The following is an 18,300-nucleotide window of genomic DNA, read 5'->3' as shown; positions in this document are numbered from 1 at the left end:
CGACATCCCTTGCGCCACCAATCGTAGGGTGGAGAGAAGATATAGTGTATCGCGCCGTCTCTTTCTTTACCCGTTTGTTTTGTTATCTCTGTCTCACCTATTATTGTCAAATCAAGATTCGAGCATTGCATTTTGTTTCCAATTTTCAATTTAGTTTATATTAGATGTTGGCAAGAGCAAGACGTGTAACGTTTGGCCGGTGTCCCCGCGCACGTGTGTGGCGGGCTGGGATTATCTGTATTAGTGAGGTGTTTTTTTATATAGTGGACTAGATATTGATAAGGATTTTAGAAATGGAATTAATGGAATTCTTTAATTCCCTGATGGAGGAAGCTAATCAGCGTCTAGAATTGTCTGGCAGTTCCAATCAAGAAGCACCGAAAGCGCAAAACTTCTTTGAAAATGATAAAAGAAGGGTAAGTGTAGTATTTTTAATCGTATATTAATTTGACTTTTATGATGGCTATAATAAATTAAGTCACTTGTTAACGATTCTGCCCTGAAGAACAGTTCTATAACTTTGACGTCATTTTTGCTTTTAAGTTTAGTTCGGGTTTCTATTTATAGATTTGAACATGGATTCAAGGAGGCGAAGGCACAAGGTACTTACTTTAGAATTCAAGAAAAGTTATTTGTTATCAAAACATTTGAGTATAGCATATTATGGCCACGTTATGTCCAGTCATTTCTTTTATTACTAGCGACAAACTTCATATAATTTTTATTTTATTATTTTACTTGGGTGTTTTTTTCGGGTGTTTTTTCCATCAAATCTAATCAATAAATCTTATTTTGCATTAAACATGTAAGTTAATGTGGGTAGTTACAGTGAGTAAAGAACATATGTTTACCAATTATTAGAAAGGCATACAAAATTATACTTTGATAAAAAATTTGCAAATACATATGTTATATCTTAATTAATTTTTTTTCAAGCTACAATAATAACAACTGTCAATTAATATTTAAGTCAAATTTTCTTATAATTGGTGGTCATTTAAATATTTTATTGAGTTTGGCATTTATCTTAGAATAATTTGAACAATACTTTTTTTTTAAGAGCTGTGCTGTAACAGTTATTTGTGCAAAGTTTTGATTTTCTAGGTCGAGGTAAACCTACTTTTTTGAGATTTATGATTTATTTCATAACATTACATGCTTCCAGGATGTGAAGAATGTAATTCCCTTTTTTATTATTGTATATATGTAGTCCTAATTTTTTTTTACATCACTCTTCTTTTATTTAATGTCGTTAAAGCTAATATTTCTGCTAGGTTGTTTTATACAATGACCAAATTGCATTATTTTTGTCTTTCATCAGTTGGTAAAAGCTTTGTTGATATAAGTATTCTGTAAAATTTTAAATGATGGAATCATTAAGTATAGATTAAGGATATGTTCTTAGTTTCCATTATATTCATTCCTTTGATGTTTGTCTCTGAAAGTGAACAAGTTTAATGTATGTCTCCCAACAACTAAACAATTAAACAACAAAAAGACGCCAGTACTTATCAAAATGGCGGCATTGTTAACTGTAACTATTATCGCCATTTTGCCATGGTCAGCCATTTTTTTTATTTGATGACTTGTATTTTTTAATTTATCAAATTACAATAACCTTCTTAATATGTTCTGCCTAAAATTCTAAATTAATTTATCATATTCTTTCAATATGGACTTATGATAATATTTATAGTAGGGGAAAGTGGTCACCATTCGTACGCGGGGCACATTCGTACAGTTAGTATAACAGAAATACTAAACGGGGTACAAACACGGCTTTGCTTGTGTGCATAGACATATCGGCCGCCATGTTGCTGGCGGATTGTCGCGCCAGTCGCATTACAGTGTATCAGCTGACAAGACGTAACGTGTTTTCGCGCACGGTGAGTAATTTTTTTTACCTAAATGTAATTCGTAATTGTAAGTAGAATTGTTATGTTTTTGATAAAATGGTGATGTTTAATCAATGTTAACATTGTTTATTTTGAGCTTTAATTGTTATATTTCTCAAACTAAATTAGAATTTGTATAAAGTTTTATTTTAATTTTGTGCAAAGGCATGGGGTGCATTCGGACAGCCAGACAGGAGGCACATTCGTACGGGTACGAATGCTCCCCTTTAGATTTTATCAACTACCAGTATATTAAAATTAAATTTTTATGAAATAAAATATAGTAGGTATTACCTTTTAAAGTATTCTTGTTCTAACAAAATGAAATATTTTTATTAAGTCGACCTTATAATTATTTTTTTTATTGCAGAATCATGGTGCGAAAAAAAGACTTCTGTTGTCTATTATGTCGGAAAAGTTCTCAGTCATTATTCGGATACAGAGATGAAAATAAGTAATCTTCGGAAGAAACCGGGATTATCGTGGTCCTTCATTTTCCTCGATATAGAAGACATACACACTGTGTATATCAGCGATGTCGCCATGATCCTCCTTGATCCTCAACCACGACCGGGTTGTACATGCAGAATGGCTAGAATTTTTACTTTTGTAGTTAATTTAAATAATTATAATGTGCAATAAGTTCCAAAGTAACAACCAAATGTATAATTATCAGTGTCCGACCGAAGGTCTATTTTTGGCCGAAGCCGAAGCCGATTAATCGGCTATCGCCACAACCTTCGGCCGAAGCCGAAGCCGAAGGTTTATATTCTCTCAGCACTCAGTAATTAATTTTGTTCAATACTGTCTACAAGCTACAATTAATATTAAAATTATTTTAAAACCTCAATATTGAAGGTTTATACATTGACTGTCTCATATAGAAGTTAATGATATATCATAGAGAGGTTTAGAGATAAATAAACGTAGTACGGACTTGTTTTGATGCATGCAATCAGCAATGTGATATTTTGACAGTGACTCCCCGCCGCCTCATGAGTTTCGTAACAGTTCGTTCAATCTCGACGGTCGCTCGGACCTTCGGCGAAACCTTCGGCTTCGGTCGGACCTTCGGCGAAACCTTCGGCTTCGGTCGGGTTTTGGGCCGAAACCGAATGTTTCGCCGAAGTTGGATTTTTGGCCGAAGGTGGCCGAAGCCGAAGCTTCGGTCGGACACTAATAATTATATACTTTAAGTTTAAATTGTCAAAGACAGTACAACGATGTTATACAAAATGATTGTAAACATCTCATTTAGACTTAGAATTATCAATAAGTAAACTAAGGATGTGCGATTTTATTTTTTGTTATTTTTCTAAAGAAAGATTTATCGACTATGAGTCAAGTCACAAGTTATTAAGTTAGTTCTTTGATAAATAAATATTTTTATAATAAATAATAAAAATTTAACGACTTTAATTGGCATTTTAATTTCCTATATGAATCTACCCCATGCTGTACGAAAGTACCCCGCCTACTGTACGAACGTACCCCGTACGTGGGGTACATTCGTACAAATATCTTATCATAAAAAAATCACTATAACCCTTTAACCTTTTGACATAAAAGTTTCGAACTTTTTTATAACAAACTACAATATATTTGTTATACTTAGGAACATAAACAATATAAATTCGGCAATTAATCATAAAGTAAAAAAAAATAATCTAAAAAGTGTACGAAGGGTAACCACTTTCCCCTAATATTTAAATGCTATTCATTAGATTCATTAGACGTACCTACTTAATATTTGATTTACTTACTTAATATTTTCGATATCATTTTATGCTAATGGTGTTTATTTTGGGTATCGATTACTTATTCTATTCAAAAGATCGGCCGATTTATTTAGATAGGGTGCCATTTATTAATTACACGTTGTATTTATAAGATGTGATTGTTAATGATATTGTTTCTGTAAACAACAATTTCACGAGAAATAATAATAATTAGGAGTTCATACATAAAGTAGTTTAATATTTTAATATAACCTTAGATTTATTTTAAACAATTGACAAAGACCATGTGGTTCAAAGACTTTGGTTTCTTAGATTTCTGTGAATATATCACAAGGAAGACAAAGCTATCATTGATTTTGCCACGTCGGACCAAATTTTTTTTTCTTGCCCTATATAAATAAACTCATTCAAATACGAGTATGACAAAAAATAATAAAATAGAGGAATGACCGTAAAAGATATATGAATATTAAATCTTCCAATAAAAACTTATGCCGATCTGCTTAAGGGACTTTTTATGTGCAAGTTAATTATAGTTTTAATATTAAACGATACAAAATTAATATTGAGAAGCGGACGGATTAAGAAATGGATTCGATATAAATTTGGATAATTTATGAGCCGTTTAATAGGCGGCTAATCTTGTATAAAATCAAGTTTTACATTAGGGTGAGAAACGTATGAAGGTCACATACTTATAAGTATTAGTTTGAACGTAACTTGTAAAGTTTAATAAACTTGATAATGCATTATTATTTATAATTGTCCATAATCGTATGAACAATCACGTGATAGATGCAAAATTTGAAAAGAAGTCCTAATTTAGTATTATAGCTACATTAGAATTACGATGACAAATTCTTTTATCGGAATTTTTTTTTCATTATTTAGTTTCCTTAAATATTTTCTTAGAAAGTTGCTTTACATTGGGTTTTTCTTCTTGACAAATTTTGACAATGATAAAAGGAGTGTATCACATCTCGTGAATAGGGCCTGCGCAGTAAGGTGGCGCCGTTGAAAAAAAAAATGTTTTTTTTTCAACGTGCTTGGCGCGGTTATGTTTCGGATATCAAAGCGAACAATAGGATGTCCTATTGTTCGCTTTGATATCCGAAACATGCCTAAATTCATACCAAATTAGAAACTGTTACATTGGCATAGAGAGGTAAATTAAAATCGCAATCGCGCTAGAAGAAAAACAGTTTCACTTTATTCGCAAGAAAAGAGCTATGTAACGTATAAAACGCGGAATTGGTTCTGTTGTAGAGGTATCATGCAAACTGTACTTACAATAATGGGAGCTGTAAAAATTGATGTCTATTTAAATATTCTTTTTATAAACAAAGTGTGGATTAAATAAATCCAAATACACTCTGTGTACTATCTTTAAATGAACTAACAGAAAAAGATTTAAAAAATGGAATCAAAAATATAGTTTCTTTGTTGTAAAAATTTAAACCGTCAAAAAGATATGAAATGTGCCGTATCTACCTGAGTGAGAATTAAGCGACTTATAGACAAACAAAAAAGCAAGTTGCAAATCCTTTGACGAATACAAACAATTGATCTTTTGTGACAAAAATGCGGACAGAGAGTGAGAACATGGGAAACATCTCGCCTTTTGTAATCACCTCTGTATTTTAATAAAGCCTGAAAACAAAACAACCGCGTATGAGAAAAAAACAAGCGTCATTGTTGATGGCCTTAAAATCGTCCAATTTTTTCAGATTTCTATAACACTGTCTCTGTGGTCCAAAAAATTCTCAGAGGTCTAGACTAATTGACGTTTCGTTTATCAGTAGCCGTTTCCCGTCGATTCCGTTTCGAGAGACGCAACGATTTAGTTGTCAAAAAAAAAACACACACACGTGGAAGAAAAAAAAGCTCTAACCATTAACCCGTCGGGTGTCACGGTGTGGTCAATACGACCAGATTATTTTTATGACACGCCCGCTTTATCACCTACCGTGAAACGGATCGTTTTTGTATCATTCTGGTCGGATTAACGTGTGTTCCTTTCAGGCTTCATATTTTATGTCTCGGTATCTCTTTGTCAATGACCAAGTGTTTAAAATTTTGTGAACTAAGAAGGTAATTAAGAGTCTAATCAATCGATTCAAATAATTATCAAATACTGTATTTTATTTAACTTCGATAAGGAAAATACTTTCCTTAGAAAGTATATAATGAAAGTCAAATCTCATGTCAAATATTTGGAACGAAGAAACCCTTAGAGGTTCGTCTGCGAAATAAAATTACGCTTTTGTAAAAATCTGTGCAAAAACGACTAATTTGACTGACTACCTGTCAAATAAAGGCCTACCTACAGACAACAATCGTGTGTGTCATTTTTATATGCACCGACCGATTGGAGTGGGGAATTAGCATGTCGCGCGTAGATCTGGGTGTGCGCAAACATCTTTGTTGTGCACGCGAGGGCTGTCAATGCGCAGCTTTTGTTATTTCTTCGCCTTTTTTTTTACTTCGATCTGACTTTGAGTTTGTAAGTTATTGTGTTGATTTTTGTACTCAAGGGAAGGACGTTTATGTTTTAAAAAAAGAATTGCATTATTTAAAAGAACATTAAAAAGTTTACTTATGAAAATACAATATTGCCGTATCGAAAATATTTGAACTATATGATTGCTTTTAAAATTAGAACTCACGAAATTTAAACGTCGTCACAGATTAAATAATATCACTTATAGTCCAGTCAATTACATATAATTGAGTCCTGTGGACTTGTTTTAACCCTAGCCGTGGCCAGCCCTGAGGCCGATGACCGCATACACCTGCGGGCAATGCATTCGCAACGCAACACTAATGTACGCGTGTGTGCATCCAACATGCTCTTGTATGCGTTCATTAAGTGCAGTGGAAACCTCTTTTGTTGCATCTCCACACATAAAACCTCCTTAGCATTAGTAAGAAGGAAATTTTATTCAAAACCTGTTGGTTTAACTTAATTCAATGAAGCCTATGCATGAATTCGCTCCAAGTGCTGAGATGTTAAACAAAACGAACATTAATTGATATGTAAATATATTTCGTAACATGCTTTTATCAATAATACGTAATTATGACCAGAGTTAGAGGTTTGAGGGCCTTGTTGTCATACATTACGATATTGGTTTAGCTTGTCTTACAACACTCAGAAATTAATATTGTTCTCTGAAATGAAGTGAAACTTTTAATTAAGTACTGAAAAATTTAATTTTTCATAATAGATTAAAACTGCTGTTATTGATTAATTATATCTTAAATAATAATTTTAGTGTGTATATATATTCCTGTAATAAGAATCGCACTATATCGAGGTGTTTTTGGGAACATAAAAAAAGTATGATTTAAGTCATATTGGTCTTAAACACTTAGGTACGAACAAAAAATATAATAATGGCAACATCTAATTGAAATAATATATAATCAAGCTACAATTGTCCCTATGCACTGAACATGTTAATTGTTTGGTTGTGTGCCACACACACATTCGCACGGTCTAGCCCGTACAAGCTCCCACCGTACCGGTGCTGCGGTGAACTTGTTAATAAAGCCGGCACGCACTGGCCGAAGCTACGCGCCATTTTCATTTAAAGCCCAGTTGACACTATCAAAGAAATTTCACGGTGAAAATGTCTTTGATCCTGTTATATCATAATCTAGCGGGGAAAGATCGTAATATTTTTGTATTACACGTTTATTTTTATTTGTTTGCTTTTAATGTAGATGTCAGTGTTGCTATATTAATATATATTTTTTTGTAAATAATGTTATCAATATTTTTGGTATACACTTTATATAATTTTGGCTCTTAATATAACTGTCATTTAGTAACTCTTTATTAACTACATTCAGATTAAAAATTTCAATTGAGATAACTTAACCAAAGAAGAAGAAAATCCACGAGAAATCTTATCAACACAATTTGTACTCCAAAAAAGATTAACACATTTTCACCACAAAATTCGGTCTGAATAGAAAGTTTCAGGATTTAAATCGACAATTTATCGGTCAAATTGATTCTAAAGGACATCTTAACTTTACAAAATGGGTCTCTGCCCGAGAATAGATTTCCGTGAGGATCATGGGATTGTTAAGAGGTCCTGAATTCTCAACAACTTAAATGTAATTTTAGTTCACATGTCATATATTTATATATAATAATATATATTAAGTTGTGTAATAAGTTAACAAAAGGAGTCGGAGATCATTCATTCTATTCCAAAAGTATTTATAGCGCATGTTTTTTATACGTTATTTTCAGTCCATTTTCTATAAAAAGACATGAGTTATGAACAAGTTGAAATTGTACTTACCAAAATATTTTTCACATTTTTGTCATGTTTTTTTTTTGATATTTTAACATTTCATCAATCATTCAAACATTACTTCAATAATTGCATTAAGATATAAAAATCAATCAGACCGCAATTAATAAAATGTGACTAACATCTCCAAACCGTTTGCCACATCAATCGCCGCCCTAGCAGATAAGCCAGTGGTCAATAATGCTAATCCGCCCAGATGATTGCGGCATGTAATACTGGCTTTGTGGGCGGATTACCCCGCCCTAGCCCGCCCTACGATTTATTTGCTAAGTCGCGATTATTTCTCGCTTTGTTCTTTGCGTTTTAAGATTAAGATGTTATATTAATATTAAGTTATTAATTATTCGGAAATGCTTGATTAAGCTTTGGTATTTTCATTGGCGCAATTAATTATTATATATAAAAGTAAACCTCCTTAAAACGGTTGGTCATTCAGAATCTTAAAAAAATTACTTATCAACGGAAGAACATAGGCTACAATTTATTTACATACGAACGAGCTTGCGGGCTGAAGCTAGTATTAAAAGTTTAACTCATTCCAAATACATATTAGGGTCATCGCTTGCCTATATTCCAGTCAATCAGTCAAAATTATCCGAGTTGTTGGGCAGGTAAATATGTACCCATCTATCAAAGGATTGGCCGATCCATTCACTGTGTGGATAGGCACCAACGGAAGGGCTAGTGTCCAAACATTGCCAAATAACCACCCCTGGAATTATTCCGGGCAAGTTATTAGGTAATCGACAAAAACAATAGGCTGTGGTCATCAACGCATAGCTACACAGATATATATTACTCTACTAGATATGTTATATTTCCGATGCTCTTATGGTAAGGAAAAAAATCATAAAGAAAAATGTATATTCGAGAAATTTAATGTGTAACATGATTCAATGTAGGATAAGTTCCTTTGCAATGGTTGCGAAGGCTAGAAACCTGACTTACCCAATTGAGGACGTAATCGGTACTTACACTAAAAATTATAACATTCTTAAATCACTCGTCTATCCAGGAGGGTAAAACCGTACATTAGTTTTTTGTACCTCATAAATTTTAAAGGCAAAGAGTGAATAGTCATTATTTAAACTTGCATGCACTACTTGAGACCGTATCATGAGTCAGATTGAGATGTCAAACGCACTTAAAAAAAACAATAAAAATTCATTCAAAACTTGGACCTCTCCTGTTTCCATAAACTTTACAAGTTCCATTTAGTCACTTCCAGTGTTAACACGTGCTGTGTAACTATCTCACACACACAGTATACACGATTACACGCCCTCGCTTTGATCTCCAATTAGACGCGCATTTCGAGGGTCGTGGCAGAATTGCAGGGGATAGGTGTCTTTGTAAACACCCCCTATGTTTGCAATGAATTCATTATTTTTTCGTACGTAGGTTTATACAAATTCAATAACATTTGCGGTATAATCTGTTAATAATCTGTATTGAGTTGAGGTCGGACTCGGAATTTGGACGATCATGTCTATTCGCGATTATCGTGTATGATGTTTAAATATTTGATTACCTTTGCTTTATTATATAGCAAGGTATACACACGTCTTGCACGAAAAATATAAAAGACTATTCTTACTATTTTTAGTACGCTCTAGTATCATCTTAGTAAATGCTACTGTACAGTAATCGCATTCAAAAATTATAGAGTAATTTTCAGACAAGTTCTGATAGCAATACACACTTTTAACATTACGGGTACGAACAGGTTTCCCACGTTACATTTTCTCGTTTCACACCAAAACAAGGCTCTTTATACCGAGTCAATTTACTTTGATCACTGTCATGGAATGCGTATCAATCTTCGGAAATGTTCCAGTAAGGTTGTAGCTCAAATGAAGTGTAATTTTTGTGTACACAAAACGGATGGGGAACATTTAGCGGCACCGCTGACTGCCACCAGAAGAGGGCTTACTTTTTACTTTATAACTTCCTCACATTTTTTTTGGCGTAAATTTGTTATATAAGTACATTGCGTGAGTATGGACTCACAAGAGTTTTAATGTCAAGCTTAGTTGACGTCTGATCATACCGATTATTAATGGGATAAAATTGTATGTACAATTTCAATTTTTGCTAATAAAAGATAGAGAAGCAAGACAGAAATATTTTTTAATTGGATTATGTTTTTTTTTACTAATTGTTTCAGTGCATTTGATAGTAAGCAACACGCAAACTTAAATAATGAATATTACTCTTACCTTTATGTCTCGTCCCAGAGAATAGTAGGTAGGGTAAGCAGAGATCAAGGTAGGCAGAGATGTAACGAGAGAATTACTACTTAAATGTATAATTGACTATTGATCAACATACATTTTGATAAGCAAATAAGGAAAGTCATTAATGACGAAAGCACTTGTGCGACTTAACTCAAAATAATGCAATTCGAAAGGACTTTCACCTCTTAGCAAATTAAGATAGTTGATTGTCTGAGTCCATTAGCTGAAATCTTGTCTACACTTAGATTTCGTCACTGGTCACCGTATCAATGCCGCTTTGTTTGGCGGCCAACGCCCCAACACTTTGCTCTGTTTGAACTAAATCGAGTGGCCTAAGTCATGACATTATGTGTAGTTAAACATAAATCTGAATACAACTTCATAATATTTTAGTATAAACTAATTTATTTATGTATTGAATTGATAAATATTGAGAGAGTGTGGATGTTTCTCATGATGATTGAGCGTCGGTAGTCGAATCAGTAAGGTGGTTAAAACGTGTTGCGCAATAAGGCACAGGTTCAAATCCCACTTCAACCATGTACTAATGACTATTTTCAAAGGTTTGAATACTAACCGATGTTCTTACGATTAGGGAAAACATCGTGTGTCATGAGGATACACCAGGACTATAGCCAGGGGTAAACAGAGCCTGGATGATTCTTAATAGCTTAGACCGCAGTTGGAATGTTAGCCCGTTTTCAGTCATGTTTACCTTAAATCATGCGCAGTTGTCATTATTTCCCCGTCGTATAAAATCGCTTCTGCCTTTGACCTGGACACATTACTGGCAACATTTGTTTGCCTCATTACAGCTCGGGTTAAAACTGTGTTACGTACAAGAATCGAACCCGCACCTGCCTGCGCCGTTCTCGAACTCAACACTTAATTACTCATTGTAACTTAATTTTCTTTTCAAAATACCAAATTTCGTAGTGTATAAAGGTACCACAGTAAGAATAAAAAAGTCATTGGTACCCAGGGTTTGATTTAATTGGTGTCGTCTAGTAAACTGACGAGCTAGCATGAAAATGATAAATATGAATGAAGCAAAAGAAGTACGAACGGACCGCGGGAAGAGGAGAATATAATATTTGGCTACCGTTCGGGAAATAGACGCGATGGCGATGTATGCAGTGCTGAATAACTTGAATCCTACATACACCGCGGTCTGAAGAGGGTTTTCAATGTCATTTGTTCTGATGTTTAATCAAAGGAAAATAAATAATATCGTCTTGTTATTCAGATTTGACCACAAGTTTTGAAGTTTGTTAGTGATTTTTTATGAACAGAAACATTGTATATACTGTATGTAGATAGTTTTGAATAAATTAAAATAAGACATTTTTTTATAGAAAACAGATTTAGACACAAGGTAAAGCAATAAAATGTTAAAAACACAATAATAAATTTAAATACAATAAAATTTACGTCTGCGCATATTTTCGGAACTAACGACTTCGCAACAAATAAAATTTGCATTTATTTATTTATATTTATAGAATACTGCGTACGGAATAATATTAACGCATTTGTAAAATTATGTTTTACGTAATGTTAAAGTATGTTTTTCTTTATTTTTTTCACGGTTCAATGTATGTTTGTCGAAATATTCTTAAGTACTTACATTCTTATCCCAGCATATTCTTCATTAATCCGCAATAATTGGACTATAATAAGAAAATATACCGATTACTATGTTGTCTTATTGAATATATAATCATTTTGTTTTAAAATCAAATACATACGATTACACACAGTTCTGCGTAACATTTTTCAAAATTGTGTGTTGCACAAACCTATTTTTATGTACCGCATAGGTTAACTTAAGCATCATTGAATTCTGTATAGTTATGAGTGCTATTGAATGTGATTTGACAACTTTACAACCGTCCAATCAACTGCTAGCTCTGTAAGACGAAACATCATTTCTAAAGTTTCAAGTACAATACGACATTTCTGTTGCTTCATATTATTCCTATGTCTATAAGTTATGATATTATTCAGAAACCTGTCAATTTATCACTAGCGGAAAACTGCTACTGCAAATGGTTCTTATAACGTGTTATTACCGATATGGCATATAGAAAAGAGGTCGACTTATCGATACGTTTCGTGCCAATAGATATGTGTTTTACGATCTTTTGGAATACATTGTAGGAACGGAATTACAGGAAACCTTGGTTACTTTGTATTCTGCAATTAAGATGATAGCTGCATTCGTTAGTTGTAGAATGAAGTTTTAATGGCGTTGGATAGGAAAACTACATAAATAAGAACGCATTCTTTATTATGTGACAGTCATTAGTGTGATATAAAAAAATTGAAATGAGAAATACTTCGCTCTGCATACTTAATTCTTCGAATGCAACAAATCGAGGCAAAGGACATCTGTTCTTCTTTTCCGCTTTTACAAATGAACAGAATCGGCTGAAAATAGAATCACTTTGGTTAAGCCAAACTATGTAAAGTAGACAAAGAAAACTTGGCTGACAAAATCACTGATTGTTATAAAAGTTTAAGTAAAGCAGTCAGGAATTGTTATTACGTACTACCTTGGCATCAAAGAAGTAGTGGCCCAATGAAAATACATTTAAAAATATACAACAGTTGAAAACCGCCTTCGTACGTTATTTAACGCAAATAGGAACGCAGATTTCATGTTAAATTCTAAATAGAATCGATGTTTACAGCTCCGCATAATTTTCACGAACTTGAAGTGTGGACAAGTTGTATATTAAATAACGGCTTAAACTCAAAAGACGAGCAAATCCGAATGCGCCACTAACGTATTATCCCGACGCCGCAAGACAATTTGAAATTGCTTGCAATAATTCATCCCGGTAATATAAGGGTGTATTTATAAACGAGAAGACTGGCGAAATAGTAACAGCACAGAGTTAGCGTAGCTGGCGTTGTGTGTCAGGCAGAGCGCGGGCTTATTTGAGAATAATATGAAGATCGCATTTGTATTGCTAATAAATAAAAAAAACATAGGAGCTAAACACACTGACTGAGTAAAAATTGGGTTCAGAATATTATTAACGCATTTGTAAAATTATGTGTTATACTTGTGTTAAATTCATGAAACCTTTGTTCCGAAGAAGGATCCAAAAACCTACGTCAGCGTTTACCAATTTTTCTGCCATACTGACTCCTTTTATATAGTACCACCATATTAGATATACAAGTTCACTTTTTCTTTTGTGTGTTCAGCATTAGGTTAATAAACACTTTTTAAAATTCATAGGAAAATACTATTATAATTCTAAAAATGATATGAACAGCACTCTTACCACTCGGTGCGCGTTATTTTCGCTCTACAGTCATAATAGTTTCTCTAAGAAGACCAATATTTATGAAAACGCCATAGATTTACACTCATTGCGTTTGTTAAATTACAAGTACAATGTTATTGCCGGCGAGGTCGCGACCTTACTTATTACGACTGCATTCTTATTGATTATACCTTTATTAGTTTAATTGGCGTGTTTACATTTGAACGGGAAAGTTACATTAAGTAATTGACACAAATACATTGCATCTGATTTGCAGGATACATTCGATAAAGTTTTACTAATTATTTTTTTTTCTAATACTTATATGAGAAGCTCGTATAAAAATGATTTTATAAATTGCCAGCGATTCATGACGATTTCTGCTCCTTGATGGAACTTCAATGTACATTCTCTATTTTCATTATTTTTACAGAAGAAATTGATTGAATAATTGAAGAATTCGATTCCATATATCGTATCTTCTATTCTATATTTCTGGAGGTACATTAAGAAAATATTTCCCACAACGGGATTTTCATTTTACGCGGGTGTAGCTAACTATATACATCGTACATTGAGCACTCAAATCTAAAGTCACAAACATAACTGGGATACAATATTGTAGCCAATAAAGCAAGCCCGAACACAATGGCCTATCAAAGTCTTCGTACGCTGTTATAATATAAAGAATAATAATGTTTTTAAAGCCTTGTCCTATATGATGGCAATTCAATGCTCATATTGATTTATTATTCGTGATATATCATTGTATGGACTCGGTATTAGCCTTGCGGTTTGCGGTTTGATTACATTCATGGATTATATAATTGTTGGGTTCCACAATTTCATAGTTCATAATTTGTAGAATATCTTATCAGTTTTGTTCAAATATTTGAATTTTTCATGCCTTTGTTCCAACTTTAAAAAAACAATGTTATAAGTACTTTTTTCTGAAATACTTAAGGTGAGGTCATGTGTCTTCCATTACTTTATTAAAAACAAATACTATTCGATCCTATTGGAATCATATTTGACAAATAAACAATATCAATAAAATGCACCGGTGAAGGTCGCATCAATAAAACTTGAATGACATCCTGTGCAATACATTCGATGACATCGCAATGCAACGATTGGTGCTTATAAGTCGTAAAACAAGCAATGCAGTCATAAAATCGAATATAAACTCAACATTTTACTTTGTTGGCTATCAAGGTTTTGGCATACATTTACTGCAAAATCATTCAGGCGATGGGCTAGCAACCTCAATAGATTATTAAGATATCCTGGTGAATGTGGCCTTTCAGTCTTATCAAGACTTGTCTCCGTCTTAGCAATAAGGGATAAATACAATACGTATTACATATATGTAAGGATACATCATCCTCTTGGGGTAAGTCCAGGTTGCGTCCACACTACTCTGGACTCAGAAATCTGGAGGAGGAAAGGTCCTCCTAGATCACAATCTTGGAGTGGGTAAGTCAGGTATTTTCACAAAGCAACTCCGTTTGATCTCATTACACAGATCCAGTTACCTGAAGTTTCCATTCAGCATATAAGTTAATACTTATTTTAAAAATCCTTTTACAATGCAACTCAGGTGAATTTATACACCCAATTGAAGAAGAGATGACTCAGAACCACTAAAAACAATTTTTAATTTCTGCCAGCTGTGATGGTCTCAATTTGTAGACACGTTAATACTTTTTAATATAATATGTCACACTATAACTCGTCATTATAGAATTTTTGCGAATGTATGTAGCTTCGGACTAAAGTTTTGATAATTCCAAGACGTTCACACATAAAAAATAATTAATTACGCCACACTGTTTGTTGCCACATTACCATGATAGGGGTCCAACGGTCACTCGGTGTGAATGTTTCCTGCTCGAATTATTATGAAATGACGGAATTATCATAACAGGCTCTCGCCCACAGGACTCTTTGGATCACAAAACGACAATAAGCCAGTAATCCCCATTGTGAGATGCCAATTACAGACTCTCCCCTTCCGCGCGAATGAATAAATATTGTGAAAATATGACATAATAGAGATGCAATCCGTTTATACAAAATAATCTGGACGAACTAATAAAAATATCCCATGAAAATAATTTCTGCTACACCAGTTCTATATCCCAAAAAAATCACGTCATTAGTTTAGCTCGTCGATTTTGAATGTTTATCAAAGTTTATGCATGTCCGTTTCATAATATTGATACATTTTCTGAAACAATTACAAGAAAATAACATTTTCGTGTCAATGAAAGTTCATACGCGTTAGCCTCATCACTCGAGACTAAATGAAAAAATATACGAGATACAGAACAGCGTTCAATCACAGATTTTGAGGGCGATCCGTTTCTGAAAGGAAGGATTGCATTTCTATATTTCTTGTTGTTTTTGAGACTTCAAGGTGAATCTATTAAGTTTTATTTGGATTTAAATAACGCCAGTTAATTTCAAATAAAGTTCAAGTCAAATATATATCGCGCCTTTTACACGCTTTTTTATTCTCTAATCTTATACGACTATAATTCTCAATATGTTCCTTATAGATTTGATTTTTATTGTTACATGAACATCTAACTCTTACTCTTACTCGATCAGAAAGATAGAAAAAGTGAAATATAACACATATGCCTTGTCAACGTTCGTGTAAAGGGGCAGGGGGGCCTCAGTTCAGTTCCTCAGTCCCATCTGTAGTTTCCTTATTTTATGGCTAATAGTGTGGAGCGGTCGATACAGCTCAGCATCAATCTCCGCGATCGTCACTGTCGCTCGCCTCGGCCCCCGCGATTAATCACACGAGCGTTTTCGATTAGCGCCGGCAACATATTAAAAAAACAAACATTCCAATTATGAACTATCAACCCGTTTTGTTTTACCATTGTCTTAGAATATTAACATTATTTCTTGTCAATGATTTGGGAGTTGGATGAAACGGTAGCTCTTTTATTTAAATAAGATGTCGGTACGACCTTAGGCCCAGTTATTCTTTCGAAGTTCGAAAAAGGAACTTTTTTGGCATAGCTTTTACCAGTAGTTTGTCTGCGCATTGACATGCTTATAGGTACATTAATTAAACACGTATATTATAACCTGACCTTGTTGAACGTCAATCAATTGTGGACACGACGTTATTAATTAATGAGTAGGTAATGTAAAGGGTAATATAGTTTTTATTTTCAAAGTGACAAAATGGTTGATAATTTTCGAATAAGGTGCCAGTAGAGTTAAGAGGATTTCCTGTTAAGATGAATAAGTAAGATAAACAAGTGCTCGTTCATATATGTCGAGCAAATAAGTGAAGAGACATATTCCATTAATGATACAACGAAACAATGCGGTTTTTCCGATTGATATGCGATTAAAATTCATACATGTATTAAGAAAAACGCGTTCTGTTTTTTGGCCAATGTTTAGTAAGATGCCGCTTCCTCTGTTCCGGGAAAGAATTTTTTTTTTAATTTATTTCATTAAACGATAAATTTTGCACAGTGAGATCTATTTCTTATCCAAATTAAACACAAGTACAAATACGTTTATTGTTATAATAAAAAGCTTTTAGGAAAAAAATATCAAGAAATCTTAACGGTTCACTTTATAGATTCTTCATGATCAAACAAAAAGAAATCTACTAACATATTATGCTAGATCATTTGATCGACAAACTTATGTCCACAGACATCATAAAGTCAACAAGGAAATCCGTTAAACAAAGCATTAGTCAGGTTTTAGCACGAAAGTGTTCCACGAGGCGCCGACAACATGGCCAAATATTGAGATGTCATGACGCGAACTTGATTACGAAATATTTAAAAAAATCATTTGTATATTATTAAATTCCATAATTGGGTATCTGTTACAGTAAAACGTTTTAACTCTTCCGGGGTAGAAGTCAAAAATCTTGAAAAAGGCTGTAAGGCATAGTTCAGCTGGATGATTGTAAGGAACGTCACCTATCTCGAATAATAACTTTATTTTTTAAATTTGAAGAAGGGCTGTGTTGATGTATAAATAGATTATGAATATGACAGTAAAGTCTTTTTATGTTTCTTTCTCTCAAAAGGGATTTTGTCATTTTAAACATATATTTGCAAAAGATTCTGCCTTTATGTCGGTTTTTAGTAAAATTGAACGAGAGAAGAGATTTACCCCAACATCGTTGATAAAATCGCACATAGGACAAACCTTTCAGACCGTCGTTCGATGCTCTGTGCCGTGTCGTCTCCACAATTAGAATTGAGTTCAAACATATTTGCATTTTGTGAACAATTACATCGACGCACTTAGCGCTACGAGGAACTGGCCCGTGGACGGACAACGAAACGCCATTTGACATTTCCGGTTCCGTCTAATATGTTTACGTGCGAGTTGTCGCATTCGGGTCACATCGTGCGAAATGCTTCACATTGTTAACCCTTCGGCCGCGGTCATGGATGGGAAGGTACACATACACACTCACTTATCACTCACGTCCCCGTTCTATATGGTGTAGACTCGAAGGCCGCGTTGAGTTGGAATGTTTATTGATGGAATTGAGATTCGGAGATAGTGAAAGGTTGCTATTCCATCGCCTGAAAGAGAATCCCAAGTTTATAATGAGAGTTTAACCAACGCATGCCACCGCTCCTGTTTTTAGTGTGAGATGGGCTAGGAATGTCCTGTACAATTATATAATAGCTTTTCCAGATGTTCTTTGTTTACTTCAATCTCTATTGAAAACCCACCTGACGTCACTTGTTACAGTAGGTACTTAAGAATGTAAAAAAAATCCATATTTAGATAATATGTGTAAAAAATTTGTAAAAAAAACA

At 33.7% G+C, this 18,300-nt stretch overlaps 1 protein-coding gene and 1 long non-coding RNA gene across 3 annotated transcripts in view; both read left to right on the top strand.

Annotated features, from left to right (window-relative positions):
- The window catches only part of LOC106136732 (protein dead ringer), a 117,450-nt gene that overhangs the window by 58,118 nt on the left and 41,032 nt on the right, over positions 1-18,300 (top strand). The gene's annotated exons all lie outside the window — the stretch shown is intronic.
- LOC132902866 (uncharacterized) lies at positions 1,811-3,314 on the top strand. The gene is made up of 2 exons (XR_009657270.1): positions 1,811-1,886; positions 2,266-3,314. It is a non-coding gene; the product is annotated as an uncharacterized LOC132902866 (long non-coding RNA).

This window comes from Amyelois transitella, chromosome 19 (genome assembly GCF_032362555.1).
Source record: "Amyelois transitella isolate CPQ chromosome 19, ilAmyTran1.1, whole genome shotgun sequence".
Taxonomy (NCBI): domain Eukaryota; kingdom Metazoa; phylum Arthropoda; class Insecta; order Lepidoptera; family Pyralidae; genus Amyelois; species Amyelois transitella.
The sequence above is the reverse complement of the archived record's forward strand: the minus strand, read 5'-3'. Positions and strand labels throughout refer to the sequence as shown.